At 43.6% G+C, this 17749-nt stretch overlaps 1 long non-coding RNA gene across 1 annotated transcript in view; it reads right to left on the bottom strand.

Moving 5' to 3' along the window:
* Nucleotides 1-16956: 16956 nt before the first annotated feature.
* The window catches only part of LOC143817934 (uncharacterized), a 32991-nt gene continuing 32198 nt past the window's right edge, over nucleotides 16957-17749 (bottom strand). The window contains exon 3 of the long non-coding RNA XR_013224214.1: nucleotides 16957-17301. This is a non-coding gene — a long non-coding RNA (uncharacterized LOC143817934). The remainder of the gene's footprint in view (nucleotides 17302-17749) is intronic.

Here is a 17749-nt window from a genome sequence, read left to right as displayed (position 1 = left end):
CCTGGTTCATTTCTGTGTTTGTCATTTCCTCTTACCTCACCGTTATTATTTGTGGGGGGCTTCTATCCAGCTTTGGGGTCCCCTTCTCTGGAGGCAAGAAAGGTCTTTTGTTTTCCTCTACTAGGGGTAGCTAGATTCTCCGGCTGGAGCGTGTCATCTAGAATCAACGTAGGAATGATCCCCGGCTACTTCTAGTGTTGGCGTTAGGAGTAGATATATGGTCAACCCAGCTACCACTGCCCTATGAGCTGGATTTTTGTATTCTGCAGACTTCCACGTTCCTCTGAGACCCTCGCCATTGGGGTCATAACAGTTTGCCAGGCCAGTATTAAATGTTTAATGCATTGCAGAAGAGGGATTATAAGAAAGAAGATTCTGAGTTTTTTTTTTTTTCTTCTTCCCCTTTACCTCAGAGTGGCTATGCTTGCTGCAGACATGAATGTCCAGACCTTGATTACAAGTGTGGACCAGCTGGCTACTCGTGTGCAGGGCATACAAGACTATGTTATCAGTAATCCTAGGTCAGAACCTAAAATACCGATTCCTGAACTGTTTTCCGGAGACAGGTTTAAGTTTAGGAATTTTGTGAATAATTGTAAATTGTTTTTGTCCCTGAGACCCTGTTCATCTGGAGACTCTGCTCAGCAAGTAAAAATTGTTATTTCGTTCTTACGGGGCGACCCTCAGGATTGGGCTTTTTCGCTGGCGCCAGGAGATCCGGCATTGGCTGATATTAATGCGTTTTTTCTGGCGCTCGGTTTACTTTATGAGGAACCCAATCTTGAGATTCAGGCAGAAAAGGCCTTGCTGGCTATGTCTCAGGGGCAGGACGAGGCTGAAGTGTACTGCCAAAAATTTCGGAAATGGTCCGTGCTGACACATTGGAACGAGTGTGCACTGGCCGCTAATTTTAGAAATGGCCTTTCTGAAGCCATTAAGAATGTTATGGTGGGTTTTCCCATTCCCACAGGTCTGAATGATACTATGGCACTGGCTATTCAAATTGACCGGCGGTTGCGGGAGCGCAAAACCGCAAATTCCCTCATGGTGTTGTCTGAACAGACACCTAATTCGGTGCAATGTGATAGAAAAATCGCAAATTCCCTCATGGTGTTGTCTGAACAGACACCTGATTTAATGCAATGTGATAGAACCCTGACTAGAAATGAGCGGAAAATTCATAGACGCCGGAATGGCTTGTGCTACTACTGTGGTGATTCTACACATGTTATCTCAGCATGCTCTAAACGTATAGCTAAGGTTGTTAGTCCTGTCACCGTTGGTAATTTGCAACCTAAATTTATTCTGTCTGTAACTTTGATTTGCTCACTGTCGTCTTTTCCTGTCATGGCGTTTGTAGATTCAGGTGCTGCCCTGAGTCTCATGGATCTCTCATTTGCTAAGCGCTGTGGTTTTACTCTTGAACCATTAGAAAATCCTATTCCTCTTAGGGGTATTGATGCTACGCCATTAGCAGCAAATAAACCGCAGTATTGGACACAGGTTACCATGTGCATGACTCCTGAACACCGCGAGGTGATACGTTTCCTGGTTTTACATAAAATGCATGATTTGGTTGTTTTAGGGCTGCCATGGTTACAGACCCATAATCCAGTCCTGGACTGGAAGGCTATGTCAGTCTCAAGTTGGGGCTGTCGTGGTATTCATGGGGATTCCCTGCCTGTGTCTATTGCTTCTTCTACGCCTTCGGAAGTTCCGGAGTATTTGTCTGATTATCAGGATGTCTTCAGTGAGTCTGAGTCCAGTGCACTGCCTCCTCATAGGGACTGTGACTGTGCTATAGATTTGATCCCAGGCAGTAAATTTCCTAAGGGAAGACTGTTTAATCTGTCGGTACCTGAACATACCGCTATGCGTTCATATATCAAGGAGTCTCTAGAGAAAGGACATATTCGTCCGTCTTCTTCCCCTCTTGGTGCGGGATTCTTTTTTGTGGCAAAAAAGGACGGATCTTTGAGACCTTGTATTGATTATCGGCTTTTAAATAAGATCACTGTCAAATTTCAGTATCCTTTACCGCTGTTGTCTGACTTGTTTGCCCGGATTAAAGGTGCCAAGTGGTTCACCAAGATAGATCTTCGTGGTGCGTACAACCTTGTGCGCATTAAGCAAGGTGATGAATGGAAAACCGCATTCAATACGCCCGAAGGTCATTTTGAGTACTTGGTGATGCCTTTTGGGCTCTCCAATGCGCCTTCAGTTTTTCAGTCCTTTATGCATGACATTTTCCGGAAGTATCTGGATAAATTTTTGATTGTTTATCTGGATGATATTTTGGTTTTTTCTGATAATTGGGATTCGCATGTGGAGCAGGTCAGGTTGGTCTTTAAAATTTTGCGTGAAAATTCTTTGTTTGTCAAGGGCTCAAAGTGTCTCTTTGGTGTACAGAAGGTTCCCTTTTTGGGGTTCATTTTTTCCCCTTCTGCTGTGGAGATGGACCCAGTCAAGGTCCGAGCTATTCTTGATTGGACTCAGCCCTCGTCAGTTAAGAGTCTACAGAAGTTCTTGGGTTTCGCTAACTTCTACCGTCGTTTTATCGCTAATTTTTCTAGCATTGTGAAACCTTTGACGGATATGACCAAGAAGGGCTCCGATGTAGCTAACTGGGCTCCTGCTGCCGTGGAGGCTTTCCAGGAGTTGAAACGCCGGTTTACTTCGGCGCCTGTTTTGTGCCAGCCCGATGTCTCACTTCCCTTTCAGGTTGAGGTGGATGCTTCAGAGATTGGAGCAGGGGCCGTTTTGTCGCAGAGAGGCCCTGGTTGCTCTGTTATGAAACCTTGTGCCTTTTTCTCTAGGAAGTTTTCGCCTGCCGAGCGAAATTATGATGTGGGCAATCAGGAGTTGTTGGCCATGAAATGGGCATTTGAGGAGTGGCGTCATTGGCTCGAGGGTGCTAAGCATCGTGTGGTGGTCTTGACTGATCACAAAAATCTGATGTATCTCGAGTCTGCTAAACGCCTTAATCCGAGACAGGCCCGCTGGTCATTGTTTTTCTCCCGCTTTGATTTTGTTGTCTCGTATTTACCAGGTTCAAAGAATGTGAAGGCCGATGCTCTTTCTAGGAGCTTTGTGCCTGATGCTCCTGGAGTCGCTGATCCTGTTGGTATTCTTAAAGATGGAGTTATCTTGTCAGCTATTTCTCCGGATCTGCGACGTGTGTTGCAGAGATTTCAGGCTGATAGGCCTGAGTCTTGTCCACCTGACAGACTGTTTGTCCCGGATAAGTGGACCAGCAGAGTCATTTCCGAGGTTCATTCCTCGGTGTTGGCAGGTCACCCGGGAATTTTTGGCACCAGAGATCTGGTGGCCAGGTCCTTTTGGTGGCCTTCCTTGTCAAGGGATGTGCGGTCATTTGTGCAGTCCTGTGGGACTTGTGCTCGAGCTAAGCCTTGCTGTTCTCGTGCCAGCGGTTTGCTCTTGCCCTTGCCTGTCCCGAAGAGACCTTGGACACATATCTCCATGGATTTCATTTCTGATCTTCCGCTATCCCAGGGCATGTCCGTTATCTGGGTGATATGTGATCGCTTCTCAAAGATGGTCCATTTGGTTCCTTTGCCTAAGCTGCCTTCCTCTTCCGATCTGGTTCCTGTGTTTTTCCAGAACGTGGTTCGTTTGCACGGCATCCCTGAGAATATTGTGTCAGACAGAGGATCCCAGTTCGTTTCCAGATTCTGGCGATCCTTTTGTAGTAGGATGGGCATTGATTTGTCGTTTTCGTCTGCTTTCCATCCTCAGACTAATGGACAGACGGAGCGAACCAATCAGACTTTGGAGGCTTATTTGAGGTGTTTTGTCTCTGCTGATCAGGACGATTGGGTGACATTCTTGCCGTTGGCTGAGTTTGCCCTTAATAATCGGGCTAGTTCCGCCACCTTGGTTTCGCCTTTTTTCTGCAACTCTGGTTTCCATCCTCGCTTTTCTTCGGGTCATGTGGAGCCTTCTGACTGTCCTGGGGTGGATTCTGTGGTGGATAGGTTGCAGCGGATCTGGAATCATGTGGTGGACAACTTGAAGTTGTCACAGGAGAGGGCTCAGCGCTTTGCCAACCGCCGCCGCGGTGTGGGTCCCCGACTACGCGTTGGGGATTTGGTATGGCTTTCTTCCCGCTTTGTTCCTATGAAGGTCTCCTCTCCCAAATTTAAACCTCGTTTTATTGGGCCTTACAAGATATTGGAAATCCTTAATCCTGTATCTTTTCGTCTGGATCTTCCTGTGTCGTTTGCTATTCACAATGTATTTCATAGGTCCTTGTTGCGGCGGTACATTGTGCCTATAGTTCCTTCTGCTGAGCCTCCTGCTCCGGTGTTGGTTGAGGGCGAGTTGGAGTACGTGGTGGAGAAGATCTTGGATTCTCGCCTCTCCAGGCGGAGGCTTCAGTACCTGGTCAAGTGGAAGGGCTATGGTCAGGAGGATAATTCCTGGGTGGTCGCCTCTGATGTTCATGCGGCCGATTTAGTTCGTGCCTTTCATGCCGCTCATCCTGATCGCCCTGGTGGTCGTGGTGAGGGTTCGGTGACCCCTCACTAAGGGGGGGGTACTGTTGTGAATTTACTTTTTGCTCCCTCTAGTGGTTACTAGTTTTTTGACTCTGGTTTTTCTGTCATTCCTTTTATCCGCACCTGGGTCGTTAGTTAAGGGTGTTGCTATTTAAGCTCCCTGGACCTTCAGTTCAATGCCTGGCAACGTAGTTATCAGAGCTAGTCTGCTGTGCTCTTGTCTACTGATCCTGGTTCCAGTTATATCAGCTAAGTCCGCTTTTTGCTTTTTGCTATTTTGTTTTGGTTTTGTATTTTTGTCCAGCTTGTTCCAAATATATATCCTGACCTTTGCTGGAAGCTCTAGGGGGCTGGTGTTCTCCCCCCGGACCGTTAGACGGTTCGGGGGTTCTTGAATTTCCAGTGTGGATTTTGATAGGGTTTTTGTTGACCATATAAGTTACCTTTCTTTATTCTGCTATCAGTAAGCGGGCCTCTCTGTGCTAAACCTGGTTCATTTCTGTGTTTGTCATTTCCTCTTACCTCACCGTTATTATTTGTGGGGGGCTTCTATCCAGCTTTGGGGTCCCCTTCTCTGGAGGCAAGAAAGGTCTTTTGTTTTCCTCTACTAGGGGTAGCTAGATTCTCCGGCTGGAGCGTGTCATCTAGAATCAACGTAGGAATGATCCCCGGCTACTTCTAGTGTTGGCGTTAGGAGTAGATATATGGTCAACCCAGCTACCACTGCCCTATGAGCTGGATTTTTGTATTCTGCAGACTTCCACGTTCCTCTGAGACCCTCGCCATTGGGGTCATAACAGACATCCCTGCTCACACGCACTGTATTTCCGCAGTCGCAGGTGCGTCCTGCCTGTTGCAGTCTCATCACGGATCTTCTTGGTTTGACCTTCGATGGAAGTCTCTCAGGATAGGACCAGAGTGGATCAGGCCTCGACTCCTAATGGGCGTCGTCTGGTCTCTTGACCTTTACTGGCGTGGGACATGGATCCTGGTCCTGACTAGCGCAGGCGGAAACCCGGATTGCTCCAGTGCGGAATCCGGGCCTTGTCATGTGATTCGCTGACACCTTACTGTTGTAGGCTTTCCGCTGAGGCCTATTACGTTGACTTTAGCGATATCCCTAGAGCGGGTCAGCTCCGCTCTCCTACCTGGCACCAAATCTGCCTGCGGTTTGGCGTGCAGGGCTTTTATATCCACAAAGTCCTTCCTGTGGTTCAGGTTCAGCACCTGAATTCCCTCCCCCTGCAAATCTTCCAGCACCATTTGTTTCCGCTTGATTTCGCCAAGCCAGCAGATGGCAGTCTCTCCTCATTAATGGCACATCCTGCAAGGGCTCTTCTGGGATATTACTGTTTCTTATTACAATGATTTTCTCTCTAGAAAAGAACAGGTGGGATTTGCTAATTGCAAGTATTTAGTCCTTTAATTGTTTTACTAATAGTGTAGAATTCCTTTAAATTAGTAGATTAAAGCTTAATGTGACATTCGCAGTCCCATCCCCCATTCTTTCCAGTCTAGTCCATAAATCAGTATAAGAAATAATATTATCTGGGCAGACACTTTCCATTTATAGCGGCAGAATTCCCATGATCACTGGAGGTGAGAAGTATATTGTATACATAAGCTGTAACTCTTGACCTTTACATTCACGACTGAAATCATTTGACTTTAAAGTTCACTAAGCCAGAAAAATCTGCTCCGAACTGAACCTGTGCACGGAAATTCTGAGAAACCACCCAACTAGTAAAGACACATTCAACTATTGAGCAAGTGAAAGAAAGGGAAAAAGTTCACAAGATCTTTACCAGTGATTTCTGGTAGTCCGGGGATGCTGGGAGTTATACTTTTGCAACAGCTGGCCAGTCTAGGGTTGGTAACAGCTGGTTTGCACAATGGATGGTTTCTTTACATAAAAAGATGAAGAAGAGAACTAAGACAATCAGGGCTGCCGCACATGACAGTGAGAACTGCTGCAGAGAGGCTACAACTTGCCAAACTTTTAGTCAAGGGATGATCTACTTATTAACCCTCAACTACCAATGTATGGTTTGTAAAAAAAAAATTGCAGTGATGTATTCCAAAATGCAACTATAAAAATGCAACTAGTCTCGCTAATAATTCATTCTCATTTAACTACATCTACAGAAAAATTTAAAAGCGGATAAAACATTAAAAAGGCTTGACTTTTAAATGAGAATCTGCTAACAGGTTTGTGCTTCTCATAAAATAGAGACAGAGACCCTGATTCCAGCAAAGTGTCACTTATTTAGCTTCTTGCATTACTTTTGGTACATTTTCTCTTCTCTTTTAGCTGCAGCAGCTTTGCTACTTGCTAGTCTTCTCAGTGATGAGTTCGACCTAGTTCGGCTACCGTCATTGATTGACAGCTTTCTGCTTGCACTGTGCATAGGCAAAAAGCTGTCATTCAGATGTAGATGGGGAGCAGGGATATCCAGAGCTGATGAATTTTCAGGACTATAAAGGAGGAGTAGAACATTCAGATTACTAGCAGAGCTGTTTTATCATAATTACAGCAAAGAGCAGAGTAAGTGATCCAGCACTGGAATTAGGATCTCTGCACCTCTTTAGCAGTGCTCTTTAAGCCCAGTGATTGGAAGCACCAGTCATATGCAGTCGATACATTGATATGACCCCTGTGTCCAGTGACTGGATGCCGCAGTCACATGCTGTCGATACCTTGGCATGGTCGCTGAGCCCAGTGATTTAATGCAGGAGCCACATGTAGTCAACACCTTGACATGAGCGCTGAGCCCAGTGATTTGATGCCGCAGTCACATGTAGTCGATACCTTGACATGACCGCTGAGCCCAGTGATTTGATGCCGCAGTCACATGTAGTCGATACCATGGCATGACTGCTGTGCCCAGTGATTGGATGCTGCAGTCACATGCTGTCGATACCTTGGCATGACCGCTGAGCCCAATGATTGGATGCTGCAGTCACATGCAGTTGTTACCTTGGCATGGCCGCTGAGCCCAGTGATTGGATGCAGGAGACACATGTAGTTGATACCTTGACATGACCGCTGAGCGCAGTGATTGGATGGCGCAGTCACATGCTGTCGATACCTTGACATGACCGCTGAGCCCAGTGATTTGATGCCGCAGTCACATGTAGTCGACACCTTGACATGAGCGCTGAGCCCAGTGATTTGATGCCGCAGTCACATGTAGTCGATACCTTGACATGACCGCTGAGCCCAATGATTGGATGCCGCAGTCACATTCAGTCGTTACCTTGGCATGGCCGCTGAGCCCAGTGATTGGATGCAGGAGACACATGTAGTTGATACCTTGACATGACCGCTGAGCGCAGTGATTGGATGGCGCAGTCACATGCTGTCGATACCTTGACATGACCGCTGAGCCCAGTGATTTGATGCCGCAGTCACATGTAGTCGATACCTTGACATGACCGCTGAGCCCAGTGATTGGATGCCGCAGTCACATGCTGTCGATAATCTTGGCATGACCGCTGAGCCCAATGATTGGTAGGAAATGCCCAGCTGCTGCCAGAAAGTTGGAAAATAGACCTCCTGGTTAGGCAGCTGAAAAACGAAAAAAGAAATAAAATTAAAGCAAAAAACATAAACACTGATAGGTGTTTTACCAGCCTTGCAGGCTGAGGTGAATCCCATATTTCCTATACCTTTCTATAACACCCTTTAACACTGCTCCTATAGCATCCTCCAACACCATTGGTCGTTACATCTCCTGGCCCTTCACGTCTATAACTCGCCTTCCGTTCTTGATCCTATGGTCATGCACTTCAGTACAGCAGCCTTGGACAGTATGGTCTCTGGACACTGCCATATATGAGCGCCTGGCATAAGCTCAGCATAGTTGTACTCTCATTCTTTTTTAATATACCTTTGTAAGCTTGGAGATCTTTTTTGCCAGAAAGATCCCTTACCCCTGCTGAGAGATATCTTTAAAAGTATTTATTTTGCTGTTCTATCCGCTGCAGCTCTGCTAGTGCTCGCAATGATAAGCTCTCCTATGTTTTTGGTGAAGAAATTTCTGCACCATTGCTGCATTTCTTGGCAGGAAAGATGCAGTGGCAAAAACGTGCATTTTTGTTGCATTTTTGCATAATTTTACTTGTCTTTTTCTTGCAGATTTCCCCTGCCACTCATTAGTATGGGTGAAATCTGCAGCAAAAATACCGAAATAATTGACATGCTGCAGAATTAAATCTGCACCAAATATGCAAATTATAAATAGGCAACATGTGCATGAAAGTTCAGGATTCTCATCCACTTTGCTGGCATCAGGAAACACCTCAAGTTTTGTGACAAATCTGCCCTGAAAAATGCAGCATGTGCACAGCCTTAATAATATGCTGGCTGCCGTCAATCATCACTACAGAGAGCTCACTTCACACCATGTTATCATTAAAAGGTAACAGGCTCTACAGGCTCAATAATTTACAATCCACTGGTAGCTGAGGGGAGCAGAAAAGCTGCAGTGATTTCTCCCGTCCACAGCACAGCACACAAAGATGGACTCCTTCTCTACATTAATGTTTTTAGCTAAAAGACAAGATGAATAAGAATGGAGGAAATTATACTGTATAGCAGTGTTGAGTTGTATAGATGAGAATCAGCTCTAGAGTGAGGTAAACTGAAAGTTTACCATGATGTTTCTGTGTCTCCCTCTGCCTGTTTCCTCTCCCTGCTCCCCCTTCCTCCATAGAGTATAATGGGTTGTGTCACATGACACCTGCAGTCTGTCTCCTCTGAGCAAGATTAATTTGATCTTTTTTTGTTAGAGAGTGGATGACAAGTTCAGGAACCTGGGGCGAGCTCTAGTGTATGATAAGTGGGGAAGGAATATATCTATGTCAAGATATATCTCAGAACTAATCTCCCAATATCTTCCTATACTTAATCTCCAGTGCTCCCAAGACCTTCTTCTTTACTCCATACTTGTACTTTTCTCACCCATTCGTCTCCAAGACTTCTCCCAAGTATCAACCATTCTCTGGAATTTTGTGCCCCAACATGTCCGATTATCCACCAAATGTGGAACTTTCAGGCTGCTGGAAAACCCATCTCTTCAAGAAAACTTACAGCCTGCAAAAATCCTGTTGCCACCACCGGAACTTCCGAAACCCCCTAACCTACTGCCTCTTTCCCCATTACCTAGTAGACTGTAAACCCGCAAGGGCAGGACCCTCACCTTTCTCTACCAGTCTGTCACTATTAGTTTGTCCATTGTAATTTTTTTGTATTTTGTATTTAACCTCTCCTCATGTACATCACCATGGAATCAATGGTGCTGTGGATATAAATAATGGTAATAATAATGAAGCTGATTCATCTGAAGATATATATTACACACACACATTATATATATATATATATATATATATATATATATATATAATCTTGTGGTAGTTCACTCACGTGGCGGCACACAGAGGTAGGAAAATTTAAATCCTCGTTGGTTTATTGTAAGGCAGCATAACCCAATAACCCAAACTCAGCCTTTTTGACTAAAACAGGAACAAAACAAAGAAAGAAAACAATGTTGCGGGTGGCACCCCGCTGTGGAGCAGCACAGGTTCAGTATGTGCCCATCGAGCCACAAAGCCTCTGGAAGTCTCCTCTCTCCAGGCTAGCTGAACCCAGACTGCCTGTAGAGCTCGGTTATTTCAACCCAAACCTGTGGCCTCCCCGTCATTTGATTGATCACATGATCATGACCTCATGCAGGTCCTGGCATGTCTGCCAGGGGAGATAAAGTGGACCTCCTCCCACCCGCTCTATGAAGGTCCTCCTAAAACCAGCCCTTTTTATGCAACTTAACCCTAACAACATGTAGTGTGCTGGAGAAAAAAATGCTCTGGTTTCACATCACTGACGTCGTTAAGCGCAGTAACACATATCTCCCCTTTATCACCTTACCAGTGACTCTGTCATAATATGTATATATAATACAGCATGATATATATTACAACATTAGTGATCAGGCCAAATTTTTCAGACCAAATTTTTCAAATCTGCCTTGTTTCACTTTTTGTCACAATAACTCTGGAATATTTTAACATATTCCAGTTATTTTTAGACTATTTTTTGCTGCATGTTGAATTTTATGTTAATGGTAAATTTAGGTCTATATGTTTTGCATTTATTTATAAAAATGTCAGAAATGTAGCAAAAATTTCAAAAAAATTAGCTATTTTACACCTGATTATCCGACAGTCATACCACACCGAGGAGTTAATATATAACATTTCCCTGTCTGCTTTACATCAACGCCATCTGTAAAATGTTCTTTTATTTTTTTCTAATGTTGGAAGCTTTAAAATTGTAGCAGCAATTTTTCATTTTTTCAAGGAAATTTACAAAACTGATTTTTTTAGGGATCTATTCACTTTTTAAATGATTTTAAAAGACCCATATATTAGAAAAACAAAACAAAGTGATAGCATTTTAAAAATGGCGACCCTCCACATATTCAAAACTGCTATCAGGTAGATTAGTAACCATTCAGAAATTAATACAAAGTAGCATGAGAGGAAAGAAAAAAAATATTTTTGCCACCTAAATGTTGGTAACTTCTGAACAGGCCCCTATTGCCGGCAGACTGAAAGGCCATTGTTTGGCCATGAATTGCCATGACAAATATCGGGACCACAGGATCATGATATCAGGGTGCCGGTGGAGGTTAAATGGGATGCTCCCATACTCTGTTAACCATCTAGGTTCTGTAGTGACTATTGACAGCAGTTTCTAAGGGGTTAATTGGCCATGGTAGGTGCCAACACCAATCTAAGGGTGTCAGCTATAGGGAACAGCTGCGGTATTTTCACCCATCATCGGGGGATGCCATTCTCTTATATATCAGGGTGGTCTGTGATGAGTTTAATGGAAAAGTGACTTGTATGCACCTATGTGATGGAGAACCCCAGGCTATTCTCCTGTTGTGCCCAGCCCAAAAACGTACACTACGTTATGTACTTAGATAAGTAAATTCAGGAATTGCAATCCATGAGATATTCTAATATTTTAGTGAAAGTGAACCCACATTACTAGAACACCACGTTAATAGGAAGAATGTCAAACACACCCTTATAAAGTTTATATCAAACCTATTATTTCTAAAAGTTCCCTTTGTCCTGACAGCGGCGAATGGGTCAGACATCACATATTACATTACACACCCAACGTCTCCATTTAATGAAGATAAGTTGGGCAGGAGCTTTCTGCGAATTAAGTTTGTGACCCCTTAAGACATAAATTAGCCCCGTTCCGAAATAGAAATATCTCATTAACAAGTTAAATGATCTTTTTGAGACTTTCCTTTCCCTGTGGAGCCTTCTCCCTCCTTCCGCTACTCATACATAATACCATAAGTTCTTACCTAATATTTTCCAGTAACTATGGGAGATACCTTCATACACAACTATATTATGTTACAGTGGAAAATAATATTCTCAGTAATGTATGGAAAAGTAACCTTTTGTAAGTCAGGCGACGAAAAGTTAATGATGTGCTCCGCTCGAAGAAATCTTTCAATATAAGCTATTAATTTGGGATTTTTATGACATGAGTGCCATGCACAAACCATTAGACTTATGATAGGCAGCAGTTGACTTCTCCAATCCCATCCTTGTATACCATACCAGGCTGTTCCGTAGGAAATGCATGCTGGGTTGCTGGCACATATAGATGCACTGCAACACCAAACCAAGTAGGGAGTTCAGCACGGACAATACCAGGCTGGTCTAAGCACTTATAAAAGCAGTTGTCCATCTGGGACACTTTTGTGTTATAGAAAGGATATAAACATGGACATGTCTGAAATAGTTAGGTCACCACTTTAAGACTCCAGGTGTGCGAACTCCATCCTGATCCCACTTGTATTCACTTAGAAAATACAAAATTGGAGCGACGCGTTTCAACCACAAATTCCAGTATTAATCTGACCAGATTAAGACCACAGTTTGAGGACGACACGCGTCCCTTTTTCTCTTATACTACAACCTCTGACAGCCTAGTGAAATGCAATTTTATTATATTATATAACATTTGGAATTTTTATTTGGGAGCTGGAACTACAATTTTGTTTCTTATAGAAAGGGTATACGATAAGTGTCGAATAGATGCGGGTCCAACTAGAATGGGATCTGGGTGTGCGCTCTCATGGAATAAAGAAGTGGCTGAGGATCTGTAGGACTATCTACAGTAGGTTTGGGTTACAAAAGTATTCAACCTTCTACTCCTTCCCCCTGGAACTTTTCATGTTTTGCTACCTCATAATCTGGAATTTCACTGTTTTTTTTGAGGGTTTTCATCAGTTCATGAAAAGAATATGCCTACAACCAAGAGGGCTGTATTTAAAGTTTATGCTGCCCTAGGCACTTTTCGTGCTGCCTCCCCTATTGGTGAGTACATCTAATGCAGGCACTGTCTGCAGTGACTTAGCCTACTTTCACATCAGCGATTTTTGCAATTCACGGCAGATCAGGCAGTTTTTCCACATCTGCCGCGCAACGGATCACTTACAGCAACACTGCGTTTGGCCTCATTCATTCCCTATGGAATCCCTCGACCTCCACCGTCAACTCTTGGAAAAAAGCAACTTCTCCACCACGTCCTCATCTATCAGATATTAATAGTTCCCATCAAACACCAGATCACACATATAACCAGCAGCTTTTGTTCTAGCCAAAAGAATTTTTAAGCTGCCACCATGACACGGTAGACTCTTAGTGACACGGTAGTCACATAGTGACTGAATACTACAATACTGATCATTAATAAAAAAAACACAATACTAAGTGCCATTGTATACAGGAACTCTGTATTTACTGTCAGTGTACAGGTAATACAGTGATCACTGGTGACATTATACACAGGAGTTCTGTATATAGTGTCAGTGTACAGGTAATACAGGGATCACCAGTTACATTATGCACGAGAGCTCTGTATATAGTGTCAGCGTACAGGTAATACAGGGATCACCAGTGACATTATGCACGAGAACTCTGTATATAGTGTCAGTGTACAGATAATACAGGGATCACCAGTGACATTATACACAGTACCTCTGTATATAGTGTATAGTGTACAGATAATACAGTGATCACCAGTGACATTATACACAGTACCTCTGTAAATAGTGTCCATGTACAGGTAATACAGTGATCACCAGTGACATTATACACAGGAGCTCTTTATATAGTGTCAGTGTACAGGTAATACAGTGATCACCAGTGACATTATACACAGTACCTCTGTATATAGTGTATAGTGTACAGATAATACAGTGATCACTGGTGACATTATACACAGGAGCTCTGTATATTGTATACAGTGTATAGTGTCAGTGCACAGATATTACAGTGATCACTAGTGACATTATAAACAGGACTTCTGTATATAATATACAGTGTTTAGTGTCAGTGTACTGGTAATACAGTGATCACCAGTGACATACACAGGAGCACTGTATAAAGTCAGTGTACAGGTAATACAGTGATCACCGGTGATAATGTACACAGGAGCTCTGTATATAGTGTCAGTGTACAGATAATACAGTGATCACCGTTCACCAGTGATAATGTACACAGGAGCTCTGTATATAATATACAGTGTATAGTAGTGTACAGACTCACTCACCAGTGACGTCTCTAGCTGAAGTCCTTCATCTTCGCTTTTCTTTTTCATCCAGCACAGACTGTGGTCACTTCTTCCAGCCAGGACTTGTCTCTGCATAAAATAACACAGTTACCTTGAGCACAGCTTCCAGAGCACATTCCCCACTTTTTCCCTTTCTTCTGCACTACACATCTGAATTCAGATATGCACCATTAATATATAATTGCTTATTATGCATCCCATCATACCAATTATAATCCGCCACTGTGCCCCCACTAACTATAAATAGCCACTTTCCCCATTTAATATATAAATTAATTAGCACTTGTTCTCTTTCATTATATTCATTATATTTACATGCCCCTCCTGCCCCAATTCATTGTCATGTCTTTCTCTCCCACCCTCTATTCATTATCAACTGCTCTTCCCCATATTCAATACATCATTTACTCCCCCACCCTCAAAATTCATTATTTGTTCTCCCCCTAGATCATCATTTGCTCTCCCCACCCCCACGTTCAATTCATAATTTGCTCTTGCCACTCCCCACCTTCAATTAAATTGCTGTCCCCCGTCCCTCACAATGAATTCATCATTTGCAGTCCCCGTCCTCTCCCCCACTTCATCATTTGCAGTTCCCCCACTTTAATTTGAAGTCACCTTACTTCATCCATTGTAGTCCCCTATCACCAGCTCACTTCATCTGCAGTGCCCCTTCATCATTTGCAGCCCCCATCACCCTTTCATTTCATCATGTGCAGTTCCTCTTTCCCCACTTCATCATGTGCAGTCCCATACAATGCTGCACATCCAAAATTACTGAGGAGTCGCAGTCACATGGAGTAGGAGCCGCCACAGGAACAGCTCTGATCTCACCCCACACTCTCAACGAGGCTGAAGTTGGTTTCTTATTCGGCAGTTTCTTATTCGGCAATTTTTTCTTTTCTGTTTTTTATAGGTTTAACAACAAAAAAAGATCATCACAATAATAACATACAATGCAGAGAGGAGCCTGATGTGAATACACTTAAAAACAGCTACAAAAACTATAAAACTGGCACAAAAATGGGCATCAAAGTGTGCACCAAAGGGCGTTAATGAAAGGGTTAAATGACTTTGGGTTAAGGTCTGGGCTTTGACTAGGCCACTCCAAAACATTTGCTTTAGTGTTTGCAATATTGACCCAACCATAGAATAAAGGTACCTTCACACGAAGCGACGCTGCAGCGATAGCGACAACGATGCCGATCGCTGCAGCGTCGCTGTTTGGTCGCTGGAGAGCTGTCACACAGACCGCTCTCCAGCGACCAACGATGCCGAGGTCCCCGGGTAACCAGGGTAAACATCGGGTTGCTAAGTGCAGGGCCGCGCTTAGTAACCCGATGTTTACCCTGGTTACCAGCGTAAAAGTAAAAATAACAAACAGTACATGCTCACCTGCGCGTCCCCCGGCGTCCGCTTCCTGTACTGACTGAGCTCCGGCCCTAACAGCAGAGCGGTGACGTCACCGCTGTGCTTTTACTTTCACTTTAGGGCCGGCGCTCAGTCAGAGCAGAAAGCGGACGGCAAGGGACGCGCAGGTGAGTATGTACTGTTTGTTTTTTTTACTTTTACGCTGGTAACCAGGGTAAACATCGGGTTACTAAGCGCCGCCCTGCGCTTAGTAACCCGATATTTACCCTGGTTACCAGCGTAAAACATCGCTGGTATCGTTGCTTTTGGTGTCAAACCTGACGATACACGGCGATCTGACGACCAAATAAAGTTCTGAACTTTATTCAACGACCAGCGATATCACAGCAGGATCCAGATCGCTGCTGCCTGTCAAACACAACGATATCGCTAGCCAGGACGCTGCAACGTCACGGATCGTTGTCGTTCTCGTTGTAAAGTCGTTTCGTGTGAAGGTACCTTTAGTCTGTAACAGTTTCCCATAACAAAACCAGTCTGTAACAGTACCTCAAGGGTGGGGAACCTTTTTTCTGCCAAAGACCATTAGGATATATATGACATAATTTGCGGGCTATAAAAAGATATCAAGTTAAAAAGTAGCCTGTTATACTTGATCACACATTTAATTAACCCCCTGCTGTATGTAGATCACATAGGAGATACTGAGAGCGCTGTATGTAGAACGTGTAGGATTCAATGAGACTATTGTCTCATCACATAGAAGACACTGAGACTACTGTATATACACATCATGTAGGATACACTGAGACTGCTGTATGTAGATCACATAGGATACACTGAGACTGCTATATGTAGAACATGTAGGATTCACTGAGACTATTGTCTAAATCACATAGAAGACACTGAGACTGCTATATATACACACACATCCCATAGGTTACACTGAGACTGCTGTACACATCACATAGGAAACCCTGAGACTGCTGTATATACACTGAAACTCTGCTGTATACACATTGTATTGGAGATACTGAGACTGCTAAATATACATCACATAGGAGACACTGAGACATATTTCATTGCATGTCTCTGCAAAGTGGGAAATCCACAACTGCTCATCTAAAATTTATAGAATTCAAGCAGTGGAGGATCTACTATATACAGCATGTATAAATTTGCTCATTTCATTTTTATCTTAGGTTTTATCAATAGAACCAATCATTGTCAATGCCCCCATAAAAGTACTATAGTTTATTTAAACCTCTTGCATATTTAGACCTGTCCTTTGGGCAACCTTTTCTGACCCATAACAAAACTAGTTTGTAAAAAGGCCCCCTTAAAATACATGTCAATAAAAATAAGAGAACTAGTTTAGAACACTGCCTCCATAAGAAAATTAGTCTATAAAAGTGCCCCTATAATAAAACTAAATTTATAACAGTATCTGTATATAAGAACTAGCCTGTGATGATGACGCCATAACAAAACCAGTTTTCACCAGCGCAGATAATATAGGCAATATACAATAGTTGATAAAGTAGGATAAGATCACTCAAAACGCGTCGGTTTTTATGTTCCCCTGTACGTGTGCTTTTTTTTTTTTTCATTTTTAATGGATCTTCAATAAAACAACTTTTTTATGCTTTCCACGGATGGTTGTGCAGAAATTCCTCCTCCATTCCCTAGGATAAGATCTATAGAAGAACCATGATCTGATTTCTCCTTACTCCTTACATCTGTGTCCTAGGGTACAAGAGCGACAATTAACAAACTAAAAGTTTTATCAGCCAGGTTTTAAGGTGGTAAAATGATGTGACATTCTGTAAGTCTGTAGTCTTCCCTATCCGCCTGAACTAGGGTTGAGCGAAACGGGTCGATCATTTTCAAAAGTCGCCGACTTTTGGCTAAGTCGGCGTCTCATGAAACCCGATCCGACCCCTGTGCTTGTCGGCCATGCGGTACGCGACTTTCGCGCCAAAGTCGCGTTTCAATGACGCGAAAAGCGCCATTTCTCAGCCAATGAAGGTGAACGCAGAGTGTGGGCAGCGTGATGACATAGATCCTGGTCCCCACCATCTTAGAGAAGGGCATTGCAGTGATTGGCTTGCTGTCTGCGGCGTCACAGGGGCTATAAAGGGGCGTTCCCGCCGACCGCCATCTTACTGCTGCTGATCTGAGCTTAGGGACAGGT

Source organism: Ranitomeya variabilis, chromosome 3, assembly GCF_051348905.1.
Source record: "Ranitomeya variabilis isolate aRanVar5 chromosome 3, aRanVar5.hap1, whole genome shotgun sequence".
Classification (NCBI taxonomy): domain Eukaryota; kingdom Metazoa; phylum Chordata; class Amphibia; order Anura; family Dendrobatidae; genus Ranitomeya; species Ranitomeya variabilis.
Note: the sequence above shows the minus strand (reverse complement) of the source record. Positions and strands in the feature narration are given on the sequence as shown.